The sequence below is a fragment of the Dermacentor andersoni genome, chromosome 9 (genome assembly GCF_023375885.2).
Source record: "Dermacentor andersoni chromosome 9, qqDerAnde1_hic_scaffold, whole genome shotgun sequence".
NCBI lineage: Eukaryota > Metazoa > Arthropoda > Arachnida > Ixodida > Ixodidae > Dermacentor > Dermacentor andersoni.
This window is the reverse complement of record NC_092822.1, coordinates 23,960,450-23,979,998: the sequence shown is the minus strand read 5'-3', so window position 1 is coordinate 23,979,998 and position 19,549 is coordinate 23,960,450. Positions and strand designations below refer to the sequence as shown.

The 19,549-nt window shown below is 48.7% G+C and overlaps 1 long non-coding RNA gene across 2 annotated transcripts in view; it reads left to right on the top strand.

The window, feature by feature from the left end:
* The window catches only part of LOC126527300 (uncharacterized), a 94,487-nt gene extending 78,397 nt beyond the window's left edge, over nucleotides 1–16,090 (top strand). For both annotated transcript variants that reach the window (XR_007598759.3, XR_011890126.1), the window contains exon 3: nucleotides 16,010–16,090. This is a non-coding gene — a long non-coding RNA (uncharacterized lncRNA). The remainder of the gene's footprint in view (nucleotides 1–16,009) is intronic.
* Nucleotides 16,091–19,549: the final 3,459 nt, after the last annotated feature.

Here is a 19,549-nt window from a genome sequence, read left to right as displayed (position 1 = left end):
AAACTGCACGTACGTCTTTTCTCATCTCAGCCTAGCGCCATCTTGAAAGCAATGCAGACGACCGCAGAGCACGGACTGCGGCAGGCAGGCTCGTATGGTCGCGGGGGCAGATTCTTGCACCGGTATCGATCTGATGGAGGCGGGGGGGAGGGGGGGGGCAATGACCGTCTGTAGTGCAGTCTTGGGAGTCTAGTAGCTGGCGGTACATGGGTAGGCATGCCGATGGACGGACTGCGACTATAGCTGTCACGTGTACAGTTGGCACGTTCGTACCCGTTGCCCGCTCTCGACAGCTGGTCACGTGATATCAGCGCTCGCTTGTTATGGAGAGGCTGCGTCGCTCGAACGGGGAAAATGGGGCCGCTGCGACGCTCAGTCGCACCGCGTGGGTCGAAAGTGTATGTCAGGTTCGCGACACACGTATTCTTTTCCCTAGTTTTTCGTTCTCACGTTGTTCTTTGCTTTTTACTCGTGTATTTATTTGTTCATATATTGTAAAGACTGGCGTGGGCATTACAAACGGCGGAAGGGGATATGAGAAGTGTGTCCAAAGGCGAGCCACGTAAGCAATTATGCACAGTTCAAATGGTATCTCCACGATCGTGCCCTATCGAGATGAGCTGTATAAATCTAATAGTTACAAGTAATTCAGCGATTTTAGCTCATGGGCGCCGTAATTATCAAGTCCCACGCATCCTGTGACTTGCGCCACCTCTTACACCAGGGCTCAGTATTAAACAGTGTACTACTCCCCATCTCGAAAAAAGAAAAAAAAAAACAGATTTTCAAGTAACACTATTCGTTTGGAACACTACCAACCGCGGTATATAGCCTAGTTGCTATGGCATTGCGCTGTTAAAGCACGAGGTCGCGTAGCCGCGTTTCGGTCTGGGCGAAATGCACGCTTCTGTTCTCGGATTTAGGTGCACGTTAAAGAAAATGTGGGTGTCCAAAATTATTCTGGAGTCTCCCACTATATACACGGCGTGCCTATAGTATTCAGATGGTTAATATTATTTTTTTTTGCGCCTATAAGGCCAGAGAATCTATTTTAAATTTAGTTGAAACACCCGCGTGTGTACAGTTATACCATGAGAAGCCAACAAAGACACCAAGGACAACGTGGTGTCCTCCGAGGTGTCCTTGTACGTTGGCTTCTCCCGATATGAATAAAAACCGGGCCACTCGTTTCCGTTTCTTGCCGTGTTATATATACGGTGTATAGTTCCTGCATTTCGACCGCATTCCGCGTTTAGGCCTGTTTTTATAGCCGTGCAACTATATGCCAGAAGGTGGATCCGATAGCTGTGGATTGTTTAACCTCTGGACGATAAAACAGAACTTCGACCCTATATTATACTTGACTTTGGGCGAAACCTTCGCGCGAAGCTACTATGTGCGATTAAGCTACGCGTATGTCATGCACGACTGCTCAAAAGCGTGGGAGCTATATAGGACGGCGGAAACTCCGTGCTCCGACGGTCGATGTGAATACGGCAACGGTTTAATCAAATCGCCACGTCAAGAAGATTCCGAGGCGCTGTCGTATAAGCTTTAGTGCAGGTTGCGCAGGTATACAATAAGGATTTCGCGTGACTGCGCGGTTGCTTAACGTATCGTTTCACCGGGAGCTCCTCCACTGCATCCGGAACGTGGTGACATGGCACGCGAGCATTATTGGTTGAGTGAGTGGTCGATTGGCTATATATCGTTGACTGACTGAATTTGACTCACTGATTGACTGATTGTCTAACTGGTAGTGGGCTAGTTGTCTGACTGCATCGAGTGTCCGGCTGACTGAGTGTGACTAACTGATTGGTTGACGTATACGTTGAGTGAAAGTCTTTGGCTGACTGGTTGGTTGGTTGACTGACTGATTAGTTGATTGTCTGGATGACTGATCGTAGGTTGGTTGACAGTGTGTGATCGATTGAAAAGCACCTCTGTGGTCATGAACGAAAGACGCCGTGGTAGCGGCCGGAGGTCTCTAGAATAATTTTGACCACCCTGCAGGGACTTTTCAAACGCGCAGGTAAAGCACTGTGCACTATACACGTGACCATTCCATGTGCCCCTTATCGCAACACGGCTGCCGCACGCTCGGGGATCGAACCGGCGACCTCATTCTCAGAACGACGTGTGTGTGTGTGTGTGTGTGTGTGTGTATATATATATATATATATATATATATATATATATATATATCCCGCCTATATATATATATATATATATATATATATATATATATATATATATATATATATATATATATATATATATATATATCCCGCCTAGAAATGCATGAAGGACAGGTTGCGTGCTCGCGCGCTATGGAAGTATTCAGCGGTAATATTAATATATGAAATAAACTTTTTGACGTCGAGCGTTTATATATATATATATATATATATATATATATATATATATATATATATATATATATATATATATATATATATATATATATATATCCCTGTCTTTCATATATATTTCTAGGCGGGATACAAAAAGTAACCTGAGTATCTCGGAGCGGCGGTAAACATTACCTTGCTTCTGTCCAGCTATATACGTGGCATTTGCACATATTTAAATGTTCGGCTCGAGCTGCGTGAAATACCCTGTATATTGAGAGCACATGGAATCAAAAGAAAGTATATTGCCCATTTGTTTCTGCACTTAAAGTGACCCCGTAGCGTTTGGATGCTAACTGCTCAATAGCTGAAACGGTTTATATTTCAGCTATCATTCATGCATTCATTCATTCATTCATTCATGCATTCATTCATTCATTCATTCATTCATTCATTCATTCATTCATTCATTCATTCATTCATTCAGCAAGTTAACGGTTGTGAAAAGGACTGCGGCTCAGTGTATACTTGTTCCCAAAATTCCCAATCTATAATAAATAAATAAATCCTAGCGAAGCCGCCAGGCGAGAACTTGAGCTTTTCGCATATTCGTCGGCTCTCCAAGGAGCACGTACATCTTAATTATGGCCATCTGCATATGCATGCTTGGAACAATAGCTGACTTCGATTCGGCAACATAAACACGTGCTCCCATATATAAGGTCATTATCTCCGGCTTAACATTAGGGTTTCTCTCTCTCTTGTCTCTCATAAAGTAATTACTTCTGAAGTTAATTAGCTGTAGCTATTTTAGAGCGTTCCGTGGTAATTGTGCTGTGCTATAGATGCCCGGTGCCACGAATAATGCGTTGGCGAGAGAAATAACTTCACCTTGCCGCTCGGATTTTTTTTTTTTTTTATCGCAATTTGAAAATAATGAACGCATTAACACCGTGACGCTGACATGCTCTGCTAAGCACGACAGGCTTGCACGCCTGAGGAAACAGTTTCCTTGCTTGATGGCGTTAGGTACGCTAATGGCGAGCCAGTTAGGTCGCGGGTTGGACCCCTTGTCTCGGCGGCCTCATTCCGATGAGGGCGGAATGCAAAATGCGCTCGCGTACTCTGAATTAAGTGCACGTTAAGGAATATCGAAGTTACACTGCGGCGATTTTTAAATCTTGCTTACGAAAGTCATTCTGTAGTATTTCTTTTTGATATTTTGGTTGTCTCTAATAGGCTTCATGCTGAGATGCAACTGAATGCAATTTCCGATTTTTTGCGAGGGCTGCTAATTTTCCTTCTTTCCATTCACTTGTGGCGCCTGCGTCTGTGATTTGGCTGAGGCTTTCTCTTCATTTACTTTTTTTTTAAATATGGGAAAGAAGGCTACAGAAATGGCTACGCTCAGTTATTTATTGGTTTACTTTTTTCTCTGAGATGTCTTTATGAAACCTCTCTATCGAAAATCCCACGTGTCCCATATACAGTGATCCTATAATCCCTTATCGGGGTCACCTATATATACCCGTATGTTCCAATGCATCGAACGGGGCACGCATGCGTATATGATACATGGGAACGTAAAGCTTCTTTTTTTTTTTTTTTTGGATGGGAGTCTCGTATGCTCGGCGAAATAACGAACTGAGCTTGGATTCGTAGGACGAGAGCTTACTTTCAACTGAAAAAAGAAAAGAAAAAGCTTTTTTTAGGAACAGACGTCTATAGCTCTACAAAAGCTACATAGGAAAAGTTTGTGCAGCTGTGCATCGAATATTGGATGAAGACAGCATACGTTGTTCGTGTATTGCTAATCGCTTCACACGGTTTACGAACTGCCAGAAGTCTGTTGTGCATCCGCTATACGACATTCGATCCTGTGACGTGTGGTGCGGGATGTACAAGTTAGAAAGGGTCAATGCTTCAGCTGATCGCCCAAAATAACCCACGGATTCTTTGAAATTCATTCATTCATTCATTCATTCATTCATTCATTCATTCATTCATTCATTGAAAAGAACGGCGGCTTTCATTTTGTCTCGGCATTACCGATATTGCGAGGCTGCTCTCCAAGATTACATGATAACGAAGATTCTCAATTGAGACATGCGGATCAACTAGCACGTGAAATCGTCGAGGCGTTCTTTTTTTTTTTTTTAAATCGAGGCCAACAAGAACGCAAGCATCAGCCAAGCTTGCGCGTATTCGCAACATAGCAAGGCAAAAAATATTTCCCGAGGGTTGTTCTAAGCAGTCGCAGCTAAATCGGGTGTGAAATCTTATCTCTACGTCGGCACCGTTAACAAGCGAGTCTTTTTCCCACGCGAACACACTGCGGTTTATAATTACGTATCTCAGTTTCTAACAAAACCTTTTTTAAGTTGAACGTAAATGCTCGTTCTGTTTTCTTCCGTCTTTGTCACTTCGCGCTTTTCACACAACTGAGAATCTCGTATGTTGTTCGTATGAGATTATTGAACATGAGGCTAAGAATTCTTTTGATATAGATGTACGTTAAAAAGCTGCAACCGTGTTATCTGTCACGGGTGAATTTTGAAAAAAAAAGAAGAAAGATCTGTTCGAACTAAAGAGAGAGAGAGAAAAACAAGTGGCCGATCACGAAAAACAGCCAGCAAATCGTTACAGTGCCACGCTGTTCTAGCGCACTTGCAGAAAGAAGTAAGGAGGACGCAAAACTATAAACGTTACAGCTTCTTCGGCGAGATGCATCGATTAATTAGATATAAAGTTCACGAGGGTTGCGTGCTACCGTACTCTCCTTGAAGATTAATTAGATGTCGCCGCGTCCGCTTCCCCCATCGGGAACTCGTCTCGCAGCTCCGGCGGCCGGCTGAATATATCGTCATTATAACTTCGGCTAACGTGATTACGCCTTCGTAGTACCCTGGCTGCGCAGTCGAACCCTTGACCTTGCGCCGAGCGGCATATGGCCGCTGAAACCACCGTGACGAGCATGCGCTGCATACTTGCTCAAACTGCGTCCCTCGGGCGAACAGACGTACGCGAGTCCCTTCGCGCCGCCTCTTCGCATCGGCCTGCCACCTGACGCCAATTTCGCGCTCCCTCCAACCGTGTCCGGCTGCCCCACGTGGCGGCCCCTCGTGGCAAACTCCTTAATCCCTGCCCCCCCCCCCCCTCTCCCCCGCTGCCGGCGCCACTGCAATGGCACGCGCGCGCTGCGCCGTGCTCGTTTAATCGTGAAAGAATCGCCTCGATTCTCATTAAGGCGTTTTGCATAGTCGGCGACGTCTACTGCGGACCACCGCCTGCAGTTGCACGAGCCCGCGGTCTTGTCTTATTCTCTGTCCCCCATCGCTCTCTCTCCCTCTCTCTCTCCCGCGTTCTCGCGCCAGCGCGTTTCCGGCGGCGGCGGACCGGAAACGGCACCCACTGTAGCGCGACGCGGTCAGCCACACCGCCGGAGGCGATCCTACGCTGGGTGAACGGCTCGCTGGCCGCCCTATAGCCGGACGGCGCATCGTCGACGCCTTCTGCTGCACACTCCACATGTGACGACGGCGATGTCCACGGGTGGCGCGATAGTCCGCACGAGTCCGACAGAGGCGCCCCCTGGCTTTGTGTATATCCGGACGACGTTTACGTGTATAGTGCTACGAGCAGGGAACTTAGAGGGTTGCGAATATCTGCGGCCGCATGATCACAGTCCCTGCGATAAGGTATGCGTGTGAGATGCTGTCCTACACTGGTGGACAATGCGGGAGACCGGCAGAGCATTGCGAGTACGTGCGGCAATGAAGCGACATGACTCGACCTTAATTCTGTAGAACGGAAGAAATCTCGAATTAGGGCTTGTAATGGGAAGAAACGGGTAACGAATTGCTGTTAAACTAGTCATATCGATAGTCAAGCGATGTAAATATCCGACCGTATCATAAACGAAGGAAAGACCCGTGCACGATGGGGGCGAAATGCGAAAACACCCGTGTACTTAGATTTAGGTGCACGTTAAAGAACCCCAGGTGGTCGAAATTTCCAGAGTCCCCCACTACGGCGTGCCTCATAATCAGAAAGTGGTTTTGGCACGTAAAACCACACAATTTTAGACCCGTGCACGAACAATCACCAACAAAAGCTGAGGCTGAAAGGGAAATGCAGTGCATTATGAAACGCTGATTACTTATGGTCTACAATAAAGGCGAAGTGACGCAAGGAATTTAGAAAGGCCCAATGGTGTCAGCGCTATCGCTTGAAACGCTCTTCTGTGTGCTTTAAAATCGGGGATGTTGTCTCGGTCGCACGCTAACCAAACAGCGGTGGGCCAAATTGATTGAGAGCCTGCGGTAAAGCCACAGATAAGGTCATGCAGTGTGACATGGGTTGCACCTCTTTTGAAGTCTGATAAGAGCAAAGCAAAATTTAAGGAACAACTGAGCAACATGGATGATAGAAAAATGGCAGTTATATCTATAGGGCGCACTGGTGTATGTAACAGTTTGGGCGCAGAAAGGAGGAAGAGGAACAGAGACAGTAAATTCGAGGCAGTGAATGGAACCAAACAAAATTAAGAGTCCACGGAGTTCTCCAAAGAAAGCACGTAAAAGAAAGACTAGTTAAGAGAGAAAATTTGCACGATAACACAATTGGCAGAGTGTCTTGCTATTTGAGGCCCTGAGGCTGCCTGAGGACAAACAAACAAATACAGGACTAAATATTCGCAACAGGATGAGATATGATGTGTGTTGCAGCAAAATTTCAAAGACGATCGACTGAGCACATTGTAATGGAATGCCAGGATATTCGCCTAGCACGAACTGTGTGTGGGAAAGCGACTCCTGAAAAAGCAGGGATTCGAAGCCGATGGCGTTAACTGATCATCGGTCGAGATAAGCAGGAGGCGTTTCAACGTAGTGGTGGGAAAAAAAAAGAAAAAAGCAGGAAATAGATAAAGGCGAGGTCGTTACGAACATCGGTAACATTAAAAGATAAAAAGATGCCCAAAATGCTTGACTGCAATAGCTGCAGCAAAACCTGTTTAGTTTCCTCAGGCTATAGGTGACTATTTGTCGCCACCCCGCTCCAAAGCGGATGTCATTAGAAATCATTATATGCACTCCGCTGAAAAATGACGGCGATGTCCACAGGTGGGGCGATAATCCGAGTAAGACTGTATTTTCGATGCTATATATATATTTCACGTAAAAACAGAAAAAGTGAGCAAGTTGGTGTATAGGATTCAAGACACGGAAAGGGAGGCTTGTCCGTGTTGCTCGTGTTTTTCGCGCAAATACCTTTCGGTCCCATGGTTCTTCGGTTCACGTTTGTAGCGTCGAAACTATTCAATTCGAAATTCTGTGGTGGTAGCGTGACCTTCAGTGACCGGCCCCTACTGTGTGTGATCTGTACTGTGTGTTCTACTTCATTCTTTAGATTTGTCCTGTTTCTCTTCCTTTCCTCTTTCCTCCCCTCCTTCCTATCTTCCATTTCTGTGTCGCTGTCACCTCCCTTCTGAAGAGCAAGCAGGCGTTGTGCCCTCTTCCGGTGGCAGTTGCCAGCCTGCTCCTCGCTTTCCCTTTCCTGTTAATTGTGTATATGTGTTTACAACAAATAATAATGATAATAATTCGGTTCCATGATGAGTTCCGGCCCGTTTTCACTCTGGCTGGCGATCACGTCGCGCTGCTCAGAGACAGCACCCTCACAGTAATGGAAAAATACAGCTGGCACGAAAACAAGGAGGAAGAAAGAAGCCTCTGCGTTGACAGTATTACTTGATCGTGCTATATACCAACTAACGCCAAGAAGTGGTGCGCAGACGCTATATATATTCATTCAGCGCTACTCTAAATTAGACGTTCGTATCAGAGAGGTAAACAAGTCCCGCACCGGCCCCCTTTTCTTCCCTCCTTCCTTGTAATATCTATATTCTTTAATACATATTAATTCTTCCCCAGTTTACACACGACAGTTTACGATACAGCAGCGGTAGAAGGAATTGTGGCGTATAACATGTGCCCGTTCCGGGTGTTCCTCCTGGCCAGTGTCGTCTGTTTTGTTTCGGATGTGTGCGCGTGGGGAAGGGGTGGGGGGGAGGGAGCGGGGAGGGAAGTAAGAAGCGTCAGGTGATTGTAACTATACACCAGATGAGAATTCAGGCGAAGCGCACCATAATTCCTTTTCATTACACCCGTAAGGTTCTGTAAAGTGTGAAATATTTCTAAAGTACATGACGGACACGTTATAGGGCATGCAGGGTACCATTAGCAAATAACACCCAGAATCACGGGACCGGTACAACTTCTGTAGAACTGGGCGAGTGAACTTCTTTCTTTTCTTTTCTTCTTTTTTTTTTTTTTTTTTTGGGGGGGGGGTGTATGACGTTGGAAATCGCCTTGCGGCTCATCGAGGAAGACATAAAAGGGCATGCGTACGGGTAACGCTTAATCGAGGCTTCTGCAGCGATGATCGCCATGTTGGGACGGATTTGCCCGCTACATACGTACAGTATAGCCGTTAGTTTCAGCGCAACGACTTTTCCCCTACAGGGTCTGCTTTGCCACGCAGCATACGTGCCCGTAATATACATCCGAGACTTCGTAAGCGCTTCACTATATCCGGTGCAATCCCTCCGCTATACTCGACTCTTTTCAGACGTTTCGCTGTATGCGAGCCTAATATGCGGTTATCCGCCATTTGCGACGCGTGTTTCATGTTTCATGCTGTATACTCTGCGCTGGGATATTTCCATAGTTGTAGCTGTCGTGTCAGTCTCAACACGATCAACACATGCGCGTTCACATGTGTTGAGCGTATATATACATATATACACGCATGAGGGTAGGTAATCAAAATCTCGATCAGTTTTGTTCATTTGCGGAGCCGCTAATGGAGCCTACATAGCTACTTTTCTTGTTGTAAAAGTGTACAAAGTATCTTGTAGCGTTATATTGTACTGTTTTCGTTTGTACATCTTTTTTCTCATATGTAGCATGTGGTTTCTAACTGTAGATTTGCTTTTCTCGTGTACGCAAAGTGTGACAATGTAGGTAATATACTATTGATGTATACTTGCTATTGCTCCGGTCTTCCTCATATCGTCCCTGTTGTTTTTCAGGGAACTTGTTGTTATCTTATTATATAACTGTGATGTATGCCTGCTACCTGTATGGGTCTGCAGAAGACCTTCAGTATCGATAAATAATAATATATATATAGCTCCTATATTCACTATAGATAAATCGCTGTTTGTGAGTTCTCTACCTTTCCGTAAGCCTTATGCATCGATAACGAAAACTTCATCGCATGGTCAATAGGTTGCGCTATTACACGTGTGATTTAGTGAAAGTTCGTGCTGCTTCTTCAAACTTTCCGTTTGGTTCTTGCGCAGCAAGCACTGCGGTGGTCTGTGCGAACCTTTCCGAAGGGTATTTCCGTCCGCGCGACCCCCCCTTTCCCTGTGCAGAGTAGCGTGTATATAGGCGCCCATACTTATACTCCCGCAGAATTAGCTGTATTTCAATGAAGCGTTTTCTCTCTTATCTCTCAGTGCAGCCTTAATTGGAAGGCCGGATGCGTGGCATGGGGGCCGCGTGCGTGCCCGTCTTGTAAACCGGTGAGTGTCCGGCGTGCAGGTGATCTAACCAGGCACATCTCGCAGCTGCGCTGGGCGTCCTACCCACTGGGCCACGACCCGCGGAACCACCAAAAAAAGAAAGCGAGGGAAACAGACGGTATATCGAAATGCGAGGGACGAAAAAAAAAAAGGGTTCATGGAGATTTACAAACGCAAGAAATAAATCGGGACGGAAAACAAGTACGATAACACAAATGGCCAGTGCCTCGCTATTTAAGGCCAGAGCTGGCTGCCCGAGGCCAAGAACATACCGGAGCAAATGTTCGCAACAAGATGAGACGTGGGTATATTCTGTAGCAAAAATCCGGAGTAGGATTCGGCACGTCGTATTGCGATGCCAAGATATCCATCCAGCGAGATCCGCAAGGAACGTCCACCTTCCAGAGCGCTGGAGACAAGCAAGAGACGTTTAGAGCATTGATGAAGAAAAAAACAGGGAAGAGATTGGTGGAGCCGGAGTCGTTACAGGTATATAGGTAGCTATACAATATAGACATGGATGTTTTTAATGAAGAGAGGAAAGATTAAGGAGAAATACGCGACGTGGTAGACGGCTATAGATGTATATAATACCTGATTAGCTCATCAAGCTGGCAACGTGACTGACTGTCGCTGCCTCATTTCGACGAAGATGCCAATAGAAATCGCTGTCACCATCATCATTATATGAAAGCGCTATTTTTATGTATCTTCAGGACTGTAAAAACGATAGGTGCATGCACCTGTACAGCCCACGTCTATAGCCCATCTATAACGATCATCACTGTCATGCGGCACTCGTTCGCCATATCCGAGTATTCGTGTCATACGGGTTTAGCTATCTTTTAGAGAGAGTTTCAGCTGTGGTCGTATTCCTTGTGTGGAATGACGGGTGCTCACAATGCGTTGGCGGGCTAGTTGGTGCGCCTTGTCCTGTCGTATTTCTTGTGTCTGTTGTTTTCCGCTAATATTCACGGGTGCTCACGAACGATTAAATTTTTTTTATTCCACGAACTACCGTTAGACCATCGCGTGCATTTTTTTCACCGTCTTACAGTGAAAAATTTCACATTCGCCCATCCATGAGTGTAGAGTTCTGAAATAAATAAATAACATCTTGAAGCGACATATTTCGAAGGAAACGAAGTGTCTCAATCCGCACCTGCCCTCATAAACTTGTTTGTAGTCACTGTGCCCGAGGCTGTTTCCCACGGGAAACGTTAAGCCGTCTTCTCAGCGGGCGACATACATGCACAGTGCCGTTCTGGCTGAGATATTGCCCTGCAAAACTCGAAGTTACCCTCAAAGGCTGCAACGCACAGTCGGACTTCGTAAATAGTGATGTCTCGGTATACACGCCAATGAACTCTGTCGCCTCATGGCCCTCTATAGAAGCACCCTTCACTATACGAAGTACCACTGTATATAGTCACTCTCGTGCCCTACTTTGCAACGTAACTGCTTATTACGCCAATGTCGACCACACATATACAACTGTATCCCATTTCGTTTCCTCCTCCATCTATAGGGGTCCCTTATCTCTTCGTCACAATCCACACGAACGGCGTGTAATTGCGCACTGCGGATGTATGTACGCGGTCGGTTCCACTTGGGTCTCCTGTGCGCCTTCCGACTCCGCCCAACGATAACGAGGCCACGTTTACGGTCACGTGGTCAAGCGGAGTGGTCAAGCCGAGCGGTCAGAGCACGCATGTATACTGCGTCCGCTGTGTGTATAGCCTCCGAGGGCCCGTGTCCGGTGGCTGGTGGCCGGCGGGGCTAACGACCGCTGCCGAGGTCTCTGACTCCTCGGTGTGCGCTCTGGACGTTTCTGGAAGCGGGACGTCCCCCCCCCCCCCTCACCTTCCTCTATCCGGCAGCACCCCGGCGCCACCGATGCAACGTACAGAGACAATGGTGGATGCGGCGGGCTACTGCTGCCACCGGCGGACAAAAGAAAGCCATGCGGCTCTTTCGCCACGGGTATCTGCACCTCTCCCCCTCCTCTCCCTCTTTCTGTGTGGCCTCACCAGCTGGCGCTGCATGCCTCCCCGATTCGCTCTTCTGAAGCGTCTCGCCTCGCGGTCAGTCCTTCTTCCTCCGCTCGCTTGCCAGTGTGTCCTGCGAATCTTCCGCGGATGGCGCGCGGTCCTGTAGGCTTCGCATCGTTGGATTCGATGGCGGCGCGCCTCCTCGAAATGAAGGGGGCAAGAATATGGAGAAGGGAGGGGAAAGAGGCGTGTGCGAGCTTCATGGGCGCAAAGTGTAGGATTGGATAATGGCTTCGACTCTTTTTCTCGGCTTCCTTCTTGGATGTGCATTAGTTTGACTAGCGTTTCCCGAAGGGGGTGCCACGCTGCTGTGTTCTGCCCCCATCTTTGATTTTCAATATCGTCAACATTCGTACACTTTTCCGTCGTTCTTGAAGTAATGCGCCAGTTACAGTGGCAGTTTCAGTCGCAACTTGCGTGAACTATTACGACGCAAGAAACGAATATAAAGGACAGCTTCTCGTACACCTCGGTACCGGCGCGCACCTTCGCCTTGGCGCTTCGGAGCGAGTCGTACACAGTAAACGCCAACAGGAGGTGCTGAGAAGCAGCGGCCCTTTTTCCTGGGGGCCCTCACCTTGCGTTCCGCCCGGTTAGGCCTAGCGATGCGGAACGGACCGTGGCCGCTCGGAGGAGATGGCGGGTTTCGTCTGTCCCTGTTTTGCTGTTTTCTTGTTTAGCCGACTGTTCGTTTGCAAACAGCCTCGACGTTTGCACAGCGTCCTTCCTCGCTCCCTCCCGCATGTCTTCCTTTCTTCATCTGAAAGAGGGGCGGGTTTCCTCCTCTTTGTCTCTTTCGAAAGGCGTGCCTTGCCGCGGCCTGATAGCTTGGCACATGGTCTTCTCCGGTAGCTATACTTTCCAGAGGCCGTCCGTTCAGGGTTCGCGCGCACGTCCTCCATTTGTGCGTGCGCGCGCATCGCGCCACACTTCGCTACAAAGTGTAGCGGATGACGTATGTCACGGAACCGAAGAAACACCGCGTCCACGGAAATTGACGTCGCCGTTGTCGTTGTAGTCCAGTGACTCACGCTATACGCGCGCGAGCACGGACAAAAGGACGAGAGAAGAATTGACCTAGCTTCTCGTGTCACCTTACTTTCTGCGCACCATCCTTCCTTCCCTCTCTCTCTCTCTCTCTCTCTCTCTCTCGCTCTTCCCGTACCCAGGAGCGCCTGCGTGGCTTCTCGTTCTGTCGCTGCCGCTTCGGGGCGCACTGAGCCGCATGGCTGCCCGTCCCGGCTTCAGGCTGTAAGGATACACCTTCGAAACGGCTCCGTGGCTACATTGTGCAAAGACGCGTGCCTCCCTGCGTGTTGCAGACGACTGCTTTGCTTGCCGGCGGAGGAAGGAACCCGTCGTCTGCTTGGGCGTCCCCGTTCTTCGTCTGCGTGCGCCACGCAGTTCGTCTGCTACTCCACGCTGCAGAAGCCCGTTCCGCGTGGAAACACTAACGACGGTAATAGCGGCGACAGGCACGTAATAACAGTGATGCAGCGAGTTCCGCACAGGCGCACGCGAGGCAGGGTTTCTTTCCTTTCTTCTTTTTTTCTTTCGTTCTTTTATTCTGCAGGTACGCTGCTTTCGGCGGGCAACGTTGGATTCGCTGCTTCTGTTTCCTCCTCGCCCGCACAAGTTTTGCGGTTCGTCTGTTCGCGCTTCCTCCTGTCTAAGCTGTTTGCCGCCCTACAGAAAGCTACGCTCCTCGATTATTCTTTTTTTTTTTTTCGCCATCTATGCCTGAATTGGGGGGAATCAAGTACCCTAAGTACGTATCTGGTTGTATACATAATGTAGCTTGGGAACAACCCGTTTATCCACTCGTAGCGACCGGCCGAGAAGATGCGCTTCCGCTCCCGTCGACCAGTGGGCGGAGCACGGCGATGTCACTTCCTGCTTCGCCTTTGTACTGCGTACGCAAGTGTGGAATCTCTCGCGCGTGGCATTTTTTTTTTTTTTTTTTAACGAAGCTCTTTTCGCGTGAGGGATCCCTGTGGGGTTACTTATTCCGAAGCCTAGCTTTGTTTCTGCCTTATAGATGCACGCGTCTTTCGAAAGTTTTCGACGGTAGCATTTACTGCTATACAGCTGAGTTCTTAATACTTTTCCGCGACATTTTGGCGGTTTTTGTTCGCTTAACCGGAAGCGAAATTCCTGCAGTAAGCCTGTCGCAGAGGACGACAAATCTCGGAACCCCGACTAGACGCGACGTGGTCTGTTCAGACGGTTTGCAGTGCAGTCCAACATGAAGTACAGTGCGCGTCACCCTTGTGTAGAGCACGCGAACGGCGGCCGCTGGAGGCAGCCGGTGACGTCTAACGTTAGCTGATGGGCTCGAGATGAGAATTGTGTGGACATGCAGCGGCCGACGCAGCCAGCCACTACCGTTAGACGTCGCTGGCTGGCTGCGGAGCCCTCCAGCGGCCCCCGTTCGCGTGCTCTACACAAGAGTGACGTGCACTGTACATGTATGAGTCCGTGGCCCACTTTTCTAGCCTATAAGAGCTTTTTGAGAGGTGGTAACTTATTGAGAGCTGATAACGTCAACAGACGCAGCGAGCACGAGCTTCAAACGCGCTGATCTTGTGATAAAAATCATGTTGTCTACCGTAGCGAATACGTTCCTTGTGGAGTCACTTCTACCAGCTACAAGCAGAAACCGTTTGCAATTTCGCGCATGCGCAGTCCGACTGTGGCACTCGTCTGCTCCCGTCTCTTCTCTCCGCTCGAAGTGACGGCCACAGGATGACTCTATACCGTTGCATTTCATATTCGGCGGAGCTACATGGAACTGCAGTCCTGGAGCGTGAATTGCTTTCTTTTTCCTTTCTCGGCCAAAATGGCGCTCTGACTCTCTGTAACCTAGCGCTGGCCACTGTCTAAAGCAAACCCGAATTCCCGAATGGCCATAGCCACGGACAGTGTCGGCATTTGTGATCGACCGCCATGGGCATGCCTGGGCGCGATATCGCGTCTGCCATGAGTCGACACCAGCTTCGCTTTCTGCCGCGACCCCAAAATTGTCGCGCAGTAGCACTTTTCCCCCAGCAAGCTTCCCCTTTAATGTGTGCTCAGGTGACGTGGTGTCACAGCCACGCGTTCACGCTCTCGTCTATTTGTTTCGGCGCGCGATTTCTTTTGTTCGAGCGTTCGTCACTTCCTGCCGTCCCTCCTGCGAGCAGGTGATTATATATGCGATGACGCAGGTCTGTGTACGCTGTTGCCTGATGTAACAAACGAGCCGGCGGCGGCGACAGCACCCTCGTGACGCATGGGACAGCGAAAACGGCATTGCTTTGTCGCTACCTGCAAGCGCGAGCGCGGTTAGTCTTAAGCACACCAGAGGGGGCGTTGATCGCGTCACGGTGGCGTCCTCTGGTGTCGCCAACCTGAAAACTCCTTCCGGTCGACGACGCACGGACGCGTGCTGCCCGCTCGCTCGTTCGGGTGGCCGCTGTTCTTTCGTTCATTTTTGTATTTTGCTTTTTTTTTTTTCTCAGGAGGGGTAGGGTGGCCTCGCGTGGCCGAGTTGCGTCACAGGAGAGCGATTTCCCCTCGAAGAGACAGAAATCGTAAAAGGGTGGATGCGAGCGCGGAGGCAGAGGGTGTTCGGGGGGGGGGGGGGGGGGAGGTGAAGACGAACCCGACTGACGCAGTGCGTGCCCAAGAAGAATGCTTTTCCGGGGCCCCGCTATTCTTCGTCGTCGAAGGTGCATATGCGAGACGTCTTTCTGGGTCCAGAAGACGTTCGTTCCCGCGACGAGCCGCAAGAAGAAAAGAGGAATCGCTCGTGTGTGAATGGCGGCTCGAGTCTGCGCGCGTGTACTGTGGACGCACCAGCTTTCGCTCCCTCTCTCTCTCTCTCATTTGATGTGCATATATATATATACGCGAGGGCGGAAAAAAAAGTTCGGCTAGTTGCACTCGCTGGGCATTCGCGTCCACCGAGAGTTCAGCAGCGGACTGCCACTTCTCAAGTGGACTTACCACGCTGTTCGCCAAATTGCTTCCCGCAGGTCGAGAGTCCGGGTGTGCGACGGCGCCCTCTGGTGGCTGCGCTGGATGCCTGCCGAAGACCCGTGCTTATCCCTAGGTGAGTCGACTGTTTCCTGCATGATCATACTTTTAACGTTAATTAGGTCGTCATAAAGTCTCGCCACGTATCGTCTTGTGTGCCACATTTCCGAAACTGACGACGAAAGACAATAGAAAATGTCTGGAAAGGGGGTGGGGGAGGCCGTGTACTAATTGACTCCTTGCCTCCAGTTTTAGGTGCCTTGCCAATATCGAATAATGACCATGGCATGAGTACCAGCAGAAAATCTTCTCCCAACGTGAGATCTCAATCTCTTGGTATAATTCGTGGCAGCAGAAAAGAATTTAAAAACGCACATGATAAAGGATGTAGGCCTTAATTCAAACATACTGTGACTGTTGAAAAAATGCCGCATGACAACGTTCAACTGTATAAGCGTGCTTTCGAAGTGACGCCGTTACCCGTTGTCGATAAAAGTCTTTACGTCACAGCGTCTCTATCTGTGCTTTCTGGTGTCGCTGTCAGAACTCGCGAGAAGGAATTATACGTGTAAGTCTATTTGGTATGAAGATCGTAATAGGAGAACGAGCTACCCGTACCTGGTGAGCTCTTTAAAGTACACCTTATGTTTACGGCGACTCAAATGCGGGCGTAGGAGCATCATGTTCTGCCTCATCCTCCTTTCTGACTGAAACGCGTGTTAGGGTTGAAGTGGTTGCTGTTTAGACTTAGCCGTATGAAGCTTCTGCTTCGACATATTGCTGAAATATGTCGTGCACTTATGGGACACTCAGTGACATTTAGCAAATGACCATATGACGAAACTAAGAAAAAAAAGAGTCTGCTCCACAGCAGAAGCGAGAGGTCCGATTCACTCCACGGTAACCCTAAACAGGCGCGCAACGTTTTATAAAGGCGCACACTTTCACAATTTGGAGGTAACGAGAGCCGCTTGTGTTAAATAACGTACGCACGTGTTCAGATGCCTTTGGATGCGACGTCAGACCGAGTAAAGTTTATGACAACGAAACATTGGTAATTTTGACGTCAGGGGCCATGTTTTATATATAATATTATAACGTATACATGACGTTGAAGTGTGCTATCGTCAGTCCTGGAGAAGAAAAAAACGACAAAAACGTTCAAGCTCTCCCAGCATTTAAGGTAAACTATGCATGCCACCTTTAAATTGTAAATGGGCACACTTATTACAAGCAAAAGTGCTTAGTCTTTACAGCTCTTAACCTCAGCTTTCAGCGCTAATGCTTCATGCCACATTCTATTCATATCTTATAGTTTCCGATATTGACAAAAAAAAGTTAAGTAGTGTACCGACGTCGAACTTAATGCACTGAAGATACCGTCGCCTATATCTTTTAAACGCAGTGTGATAGACGGTACCTGAATTTTGCCTTTCAGTCTTAATGTTACACTTCAACGGTTCAGACTTGGAGTATCGGGATGTGTAAGGCGTTCGCATAATAGCTTTTTTTTTTTCTGTTTCGCAACGTGCTGAAAAAGTATTTCGCTACTTGCGATCAGTACGTCGCATGTCCACGCTTATATAGGAACTTTGAGGTGGAACTTTGAAAGACACCGAATATCCCTATCGAAAAAGGTCATGTACTCCATAACACCCCCTTTGGATCCTGTATAGTAACGCGTATGTTCCCATTACTCATTTGGGATTATTGTATGTGCTAGTTATGGGACATATGGTTCTTTTTTCTTTCCCATAGAGATACCGCCGGTTCATGACGTACGAGCTCAGTTCTATAGTACGAATTAGGTTGCTTATAGCGTTCCGATGGAAGGCTTTATTTTCTCAGTCGTTCATTCTCTGCTCTACAAGTTTTAATCGTTTATTCGAAATTCAGAGTCTCGACACTCTTTGATTCATCTTTAAGTGGCCGCCAAGTTCGCGCCCCAGCGACGACTCGCACCTATAGTAACAGAAATCGATCTTGGAAGGCTGCGCCTTTGCTGACAGCATGCGCCGGGACTTATTGCAAATACGGAAACACGTCATGGGCGCCATGTTTTAGACGTATACACCGTCTAACCAACTCAGCGCAGCGAAAGCTGCGTGTTGCCTCGGCCAACCAGAATTAGGGACCAGAAGAACGGCTCCCCAAAGATAGCCCAGCACGCCGACTGAATGGAAGCTTCGTGGACGGATTATCGTGTATGTAATCGGCAAGCACTTTTTTTTGCCAGCCCTCTTGGGCACGCAGCCAATCAGTGCTCGTTCCTGATTGACTGCCCCGAGTTCTATCCTTCGCTGGTGTACACCGGGCTGGCGAGGCGGAGCCAGTCACGTGAGGGAGCGGCGCATGGGTTTCAGACCTCCACTGCTGCCACCATGTTGTGTAACCGAGTGATTCGGCGGGCTGCGCGTTAAAATGGCGTATGTTCACTGCGATCCGATAACCTGCTGGTCCCATATAAAAGGGCTATGGCGTCAGCCGGTCTTTTTAGAGCAGACGCGCTGGTGCACCGTTGATGATATGGTTGTGGCCGCGGTGGTGGTGATGATGGTGACCCACGCTCCCCTTATACGCGTATACGTCCACATACGAGTCCATTACTCGTGCCAACGCGTAAGCCTTGTAGGTGTAGCCGCGCTTGAGAAATGGATGAAATTTCGAAACGCGACCATCTGTTTCCGCAGACTTTTGACCAGCGGCCTTGCCCGTACTTTTAACGATTGCGCCGCGTAAAGCCCTGACACGCCATTCGAGGTCCATAGATAGAACGTGCTTCCTCGCTGAATTTTCCAGGGTGTGGTTGCCCTGCCACTATGCCTGGTCAGGGCGCGCAGGAATGGCGGTTTATGGAGGTTATTGGTTCTGCATGCGTAATGAGCGCTGCACGACATCGATGCGTGGGCTTCATATACTGCTTTCTTCGGTGGGTGCGCTCCATTTACGACCCAACGGCACGTTAAAAATATTGATGGGACAATAACCAGGAATGATGAGTGAAGCTGTGTTAGTAAATTACGCTTCCGGAAATAGCAAAACGCCCATTCCATGCCGCGAAGGGACGCTTGCTAAGCCCTGCGGTAAAACGCAGAAGCGAAAGTTGTCTTGTTCGCCCGTTTCACGACGGATTTCTTAATCGCAATGCTGCGGAAACTTTCTACGCGCCGTGGGGACACCCAGGGGTTATGGCGTACCACTTGCTGAGTTGCAGGCTGCGGGTTCGACTCCCTGCCGCAGTGGCCACACACCGATGGGGCGGGGGGGGGGAGGGGGGCGGAATGTATGTACACTTGTGTACAGCGCTTTCAGTACACTTTAAACAAACTTCAGGTGGCCGAAATTGAGGTTTTATTTTTTCGGGAACCGTATACTAGCACACTCACTTTCGGAGGTATCACGTTCAGAGCGCGCTGATTGGCTGGTTGAGCAAAAACCGCTCCAATCACCCAACGCGCCGTGCACTACGTCACGCGAAAGTGATAGTAACGTCGAAAGTGATCGCCAGCGAACACCTTCCCTCGCTGAAAGGCCTTGTC